Below are 7,281 nucleotides of genomic sequence, written 5' to 3' on the forward strand. Positions count from 1 at the left end.
GTGAATGAAGCTCTCTGCAGTTGACACAGATGGGAGGCGGGGCACATGAAGTATTGGGATGTGATGGGCATCCACAATCTCGACATGTGAGGCTGGAAGTACAGTGGGAAGACCTATGACCGAACTTGCAGCATTTACAGCACCGCATCAGGGGAGGGATATAGGGCTTGACATCACAGTGGTAGACCATCACCTTGACCTTCTCCGGTAGTGTATCACCCTCAAAGTGCAAGATGAAGGCACCGGTAGCAATCTTCTTATCCTTCGGACCCCAATGAACGCGCTGGATGAAATGAACATCTTACACTCTAAATTGGCGCACAGCTCGTCATCGGACTGCAAAAGAGGGTCCCTATGAAAAATAATACCCTGGACCATGTTTAAACTCTTATGGGGTGTGATGGTAATTGAAACATCCCCCAACTTGTCACAACCAAGTAACCTTTGTGACTGGGCAGAGGATGCCATTTTTTATCAATACTTACCCAGAGCGCATTTTGGACAAGCCCTCCGCCTCCCCAAACTTGTCCTCTAAATGCTCTACAAAGAATTGAGGCTTCATTGACACGAAAGACTCCCCATCAGCGTTCGTACAAACTAGGAACCGGGGCGAATAAGTGTCACTACCATCCTGATCCGTACGCCCCTCCCATGGTGTGGCCAGGGAGGGGAACGATTTGGGATAGTATTTCTAAGTGTTGAATTGAGCCCAAGAATGCTTATAGAATGCTGGCGGCTAGCCACCAGCAAGAGATGAAGTATCACAGTTCATTGCGGGTCATTCGCCCTGATGCCACCCACTCCGACCAAGGGCCCTCCCCACAGGTGCCAGCCAGCCTCAGCAAGGGCCACCTGGCAGGATGGCCATTGCCGGGAGTCCCGATGCCCCAGGGAGATAGGCATCTACTCCATGGCATACATGGGGAGTTAACAGCACAGGCATCAGCTGAGCAATCCGTGTGTTGCCAGGGGGGTACATGGTGGCCCTGCCACAATGGACCGGCTACTGTGCTGCATTTTAGGTGCAAGAAAGTCCATGGTCTTCGTCTCCGCAAAAAGCAACACTGCGAAGTGCATGGTGGAAACCACACCCAGGATGGTATCCTCATCCAAGAGATGGAAAACAAGCGGGACGGCAATGCGACGATGAGAAAGCTGGCTAAAGGTCTCAATGCACAATGGACACAATGCATGATGTAAGGCGCACTTCCCCAATCGACTCGCTCTTCAGAAGAATTTCGAAATATGGAGGTCAAATCCGAGATGGGACCATCACATATAGGCTGAAATGTTTGAGACTCCTTTAGTCGCCTCTTAAGACAGGCAGAAATACCGCGAGCCTACTCTAACCCTCAAATCTGCAGGAGGCTGTGTAGCTTCTCCCCTTGAGGTGAGAGTTTGATGGCTTGTTGCACTGCTGGACGGGGGGATGGCGACACTACCTTGACACTGGATGACTTTACAACCTCAGAGCTGAATTTGAGGTCACATGTCTGCGTGGCCATGTCTGTTATGGAGTGAGGATTAACAAGAACAGAACAATAGGTGCCAGATGGGAGAATGCATGGTTTGAGACTAGCCAATAACTTGTAAGTGACTTTTTTCCTTTACCCAGATCCCCTGGACAGCTCGGTCATCAAGATACATGGGACAATCCCGAGAGAAGGCAGGTCAGCCACCATGCAGTTGATACAGTGGGGAGGAGGAGGTGGATAATCGCCCTCATGCGCATACCTACCACAGGTACACATTTGGCTGGGTGTCAACAACACATTCTAGTGGGGTTGAAACAATTACACTGGTAGCACCACATTGAGTTTGGAATGTACGGCCAGACTATGATAATTTCATAGCCTGTTTTGTTCTGGTACAGACCACTCTAACAAGAGAAAAAGAGTGCAGTTGCGCACTAAGGAGCAATCTACCTTTTCCATCACCTGATGGACGGCAATGACACCCTGATCTGAGAGGTAAGATTGGATTTCGGCCTCAGTTAGACTATCAAGCAGCCTAATGTAAATAACACCACAGGAAGAATTCAAAGTTCTATGGGCCTCAACACGAACAGGGTAGCTGTGGAGAAGTGAGGCAGTGAGCAGCCATCGTGCTTGAGAATCAGAGGTAGTCACCAAAAGCAAAGTGCCATCCCGTAAACGAGAGCAAGATTTCACAGGGCCAGCAAATGCATCAACACCTTTCTGAATAATAAACGGATTTTATCGTGGTGAAGGACTGACCGTCTTCAGTACGTGAGACCACGAGCAACCATGGTGCAGCGGAAAAAGTCTTTGAATCATTAGCCTCATTACGTTTACATTTCATAGACGTTGATTGTGAAAATGATTGGCTCATTGTGAGAAAATTCCCCATGATTGCCAGAATGGATAATGATTGAATGGCATGCTCCTTCCAACTGGGGGCGAAAACCTGACAGAGGAACCAACCAGTGAGTTAGGAAGGTTGCAGCTCAGGTAAGCACCCCTCCCTGGTCCTGGCCTGTACCAGGAGGGGGTACGTGCGAACCCTATCTGTCGACCTGGGGCTGAGAATTACATGTTACCCAGTCACCAGTTATGCGTCAGACGCACGGGCCGGCCTTCAGGAGTGCACAGCGAGGAAGAAGTATGAGAGAAACCTTAAACGCTGAAGTGGAGTAATGAGAGGATAAGGGAAACAAAAGAAAGGAAACGGGAGCGAGAAACAGAGGTGAGACTGTTCTTACAACAGCAAGACAATGCACAACACTCTCAACAACATCCCAGATGTGTTCCCCAAGGGACTGGAAAAAGAATAGCAAGAGGATAGATATGCATCATGGAAGGGAAAAGATGCTGCAAAAGTTGGGGCCCTGTGGTAGCCAAGCACAAACCTGTCAAAGAGCATTCGGCCCCCTGGGGGGGGGGGGGGGGGAGATGAAAGCTCACATCAAGTGTGAACCCAATGAAAGGATGGATCCTGACTGCCTTGTACAAATCATGAAATACACATTATTAATAATGGTGTGGGGAGCAATGACATACCAATATGTTGGATGGCTGTACTTTGCTCAGAGAGCAATTAACAGTGATCAATACAAAGTTATGATTTGGCAACCTCTGCTGTTCATTGCAAGTGATACTTTCCAAATGCGCAGTGGATTTTCCAAGAGGATGTGGCTCCATGCCACACATAAACAAGTTGAGTTTCGGTTATTTTTTGTTTGTAATATAATTTCCAAGGTTACCACTGTTACATATCATACAAATCTATAATTTCAGATTTGTTCTCTCATGACTGAATTGGGTATCAAAGAACTTCTGTGGGTGAGAAATTTGCCAGAATTTAATCCAATTGAGAATTTGTGGTGACTGGTTGGGAAAGGAACTCAGAACAAGAAACCTGGGAAAAAGAAGAAGAGGAAGATGCTGGAGGTGACTGTGAAAGTGTAGCATCATGAAATTTACATCAGTACCATTAGAAAATTGATCTACTCCAAGCCTGGGAGTGAAAGCTGTCTAAGTGCTAACCTGTGGGACCAACAACATACTAAGATATGTACGTACTGTTGACATATTCCTTTGCATTAAAACACTAGAAAATCTTCTCCTTCATTATAACTTTCCTTCTCACTTACAGAATATCTTTCTTTAATAAATATTTGAAATTTCAAAGACAAATGGGTTTTTAGACGTTCTGTACCAAAAATCTCAAAATTCTATATGGATGTGTAATACCTTAGAACAGTACTGTAAAGGAGTCTTGCACTTTTTTTCAGTTGCTTGGGACTTTGTGCTGGGTGAGAAATTCATGATAAATGCCAAGAACAAGGCCACTGCCACAGAGTACTCTTCATTAAATTGAACTGACATTCTATCTGGACCCGGCGACTTATTTGTTTTCCGCTCTTTCAGCTGTTCCTCTGTGCCAGGGAAGCCTATTAGTATGTCGGCCACATTACGGTCTGTGTGATGGCATGTTTGTACAATTCTCCTTCAACAGAAATTTAAAACTTCGAATTTTTCTTTTGCTATTTTCAACCTCCACTCCAGACTGGTCAACAAGTGACTGAATAGAAGCCTTAGAACTGCTTTACAGTTTTACATAGGACCAGAATCTTCTTAACCAAATCTTACGCTAGAGTATTATGGTTGTGGTGGTTGTAGGCTTCGCACGTAGATCTTTTTACAGATGCACGAATCTCAGCAAACTTTTGCCTGTTGTCAGTTGCACATTTTATTTTAAACAGAGTGCAACAGCTTTTGCTTCCTTGGCATTATGGTGGGTCTTTTTGCTCCTTAATCCACTTACTCAGCACATACTTCTCCAGAGCGCAATTTACATTCTGTTTAAACACTGCCTGTGATTCCTCTCTGACAATCATACTGGGAACTAAATTATGTCAATTCATTATCTAAGTGAGATGCTAACAACTGCTAATCTGCTCTTTCTAGTGGAAAAACACAAAATGTCCACAGGTGAAAGTACCGTTGCATTTCAAGTACTGGTAGATGTAGCTGGTCACTGATAGTCAACTACATGTAAGACAATTTCTGACAGCCACTTCCCTTTGTTAATTTATACATAGACTTGTCCAACATTTAAATTAGAAACAAGAAAAGGACACTATAGATACCATCGCAGTACTGTTGGCTGAAATACGTTCCTGATGATACAAACATTACAACTTGAAGCACAGAAACAGAAAGTAGGTAAAAGCCTCACAGTACTGGATTTTCTAATGAAAACTTCAGTAGAAAATGTGGGAAAATGATGAAAAGTGGAGTTACAGGATCTGACTGCAAAACGAAACTTCACTTTCTATATATTAAATATGAACCTAAATTCTATAAGTAACAGTTTCATTGTGATGTCAAAATGTGATAACTGCAGCAGCTTATCAAATAAAGATAACCTAAATTGCAATGACTGGTAAGCGTCAAATTTTGTAGCAGAAACAACTGTAGTAAAACATTTTACTTCACACCCACGTAGTACATTTAAATGACTAAAGACTTAAAAATATTAGTGACCACTCTTGACAGTTTTCCCTTCTACTTTCATGACAGTAAAGTCTCCTGCTTCAATGTTTTAATATTTTCAACACTACTTGTTAACAAGTCAGTATCAGAGAAATCAATGTAGTGGACATCACCACCACCTTGAGAGTTGCTGTCACTCTCTTCCATTTGACTGAAGAATTTGATTGGATGTGTGCTTTTTTGGTAACTGCTTTGATCTTCTGTCTTTTGCTACTGCATCTAACTGTTGTTTGACAGGTGTACTGGTAAGGACAGTTGATTTTCGTTTCTTTCTACCTCTTGCTGTTTTCCTAGCACCTGTCTTTACCAGTACACCAGTCAAACAACAGTTAGGTGCAGTAGCAAAAGACAGAATATCAAAGCAGTTAAAGCACACATTCAATGAAATAAACCCTTCAGTCAAATGCCAAATACTGGAAGAGAACAACAGCAACTCTCAAGATGCTGATAATGTCCACTACATTGATTTCCTCCAATACTGACTTGTGCACAAGTGGTGATGAAAATGGTGAAGAAGGGGAATATAGTCACATTTACACAAGATGTGTAATTTTTGTTTGCAGATCTCATCTGATTCCTAATATTCTCCACACTGCCATCTGCAGGTTTGTTAGTATCTGCTGCCAGTGAGTCACTGGCTGTTTCTTACTGAAATTATAGAGGTGTCCGTTGCATATGATAAAAAAAATCTTTTTCAGTATGTTTTAACTGGAAGGTTCAATATCACTAACGCTAAAGCCTTTCAAGATATTGGACACAGTAGAAGCCAAAGAATATGCTACCCCTACAAGACTGCAATGTCTTATACAGTAATTCTGGGGGCATTAGGAGGTGTTCCTATGATCATCATATTCTTTCATCAGCAGCTTGCTAGTGTTAACTGAACCGGCCCATTTTAACCCAAATTTTTTGGTCCAGTTAGCCCCACCTTCACTTTATCAAAAACCTTCAAAATAATGGGAAAATAGTTCCTTGTACAGCTTATATTTCACGGAGTATAATAAAGCAATAAACACTCAATTTAACCCACAAAAACAAAATGGTATACTATTGGTAATTAAAATTTTAATGTCATTTCTTATATATGGGGAAAAAATTACATATTTTAATGTATATCTGCGAATGCAGCTAACTTACAGCAGCCATGTAAATTCGAATAGTACTTCCAACCTAAGCAAACAACTTTATAGTACGAAAACAATTTTCCCTCTTGAATTGTAAATTTTGTGGTAGTCCAATTAACACCGCGGTTTATTTAACCCCAACCTACCCTACATCTCAACTGCACTAAAAATTAGATGCTGTGTACATTTGATGGCAAGTATTCTGTAAGGATGCATCTCAATGATTTTACCACAAGTCATCGTGTTATTCGCCCAAGAAGCAACAGCTGCGGAATCATAAAGTCTCGTTTAATTTACTATCAGTTTTACACAGTTATTTGTGCTTACAAGATTTTCGTTAAAACAGGCATAAACATAAAAACCTAAAGGTATGTACACCGTGTTCCTAAAGAAGCTTCAGATACAAATTATTCGTAGCATGTAACAGCATACCGTTGTTTACAATTCTCCGTCAAGTTACGCCCCAAAAACACTTTGCACCCCTCGCCACTGTTATTAATGTGCCCTGTCCTCAATTATTCCTGCTCAGAGATAGAGAAACACGTGTACATTACAATAAGGTCTTTGCTTATTTGCTGTCGTCATACTTCATGTTTTATATTATTTTGTAAGGCCAATTTACACTGGCTGTCACGTCATGTCAAAGCATTCCACAATGCATTTCAAACATGTTTTCAAATGACGGCATTCACACACGCAACGAAGGGACCATCAAGTCATGTCACGTTACGTCAAGTCAATGGCTTTTCGGGAAGATAGTTTTGACGCTGTCATCGTTTGCTAACAAAGGGAGCTAACCAATTTTCGCCACGCTCACACGTAATCCCTAGGTGTGGATTTTGCGTCTAATTAATATTTATTCTATTATTACCCTTTGTTTTCGTGTCAAACTGCAGTGGTTCCTAGTCGACTTTTGTCCGTTCTTCCAAAACCGAGGTTAGATAGGTGAAATCGAAAAATTATTTAAGTTTTATAATAAAAGAACAGAGCTGATACCACACTGTATATAAATAAGAACATAATCTGGTGAAGCAGTAATCATTAAATAACATTTTAAGTGAAAAAGTCAGCTCTAATGAAGGAGAAAAAGTAGTCATTTGTGACGTTATTAGTTACGTAAAAAAAGTATATAACAGCCC

At 41.9% G+C, this 7,281-nt stretch overlaps 1 protein-coding gene across 1 annotated transcript in view; it reads right to left on the bottom strand.

The window, feature by feature from the left end:
* The window catches only part of LOC124794737 (LITAF domain-containing protein), a 67,520-nt gene extending 60,803 nt beyond the window's left edge, over positions 1 to 6,717 (bottom strand). Inside the window, exon 1 of the mRNA XM_047258340.1 lies at positions 6,575 to 6,717. The gene's annotated coding sequence lies outside the window, so the exon portion shown is untranslated. The remainder of the gene's footprint in view (positions 1 to 6,574) is intronic.
* Positions 6,718 to 7,281: the final 564 nt, after the last annotated feature.

Source organism: Schistocerca piceifrons, chromosome 4 (genome assembly GCF_021461385.2).
Source record: "Schistocerca piceifrons isolate TAMUIC-IGC-003096 chromosome 4, iqSchPice1.1, whole genome shotgun sequence".
In the NCBI taxonomy this organism is placed as follows: Eukaryota; Metazoa; Arthropoda; class Insecta; order Orthoptera; family Acrididae; genus Schistocerca; species Schistocerca piceifrons.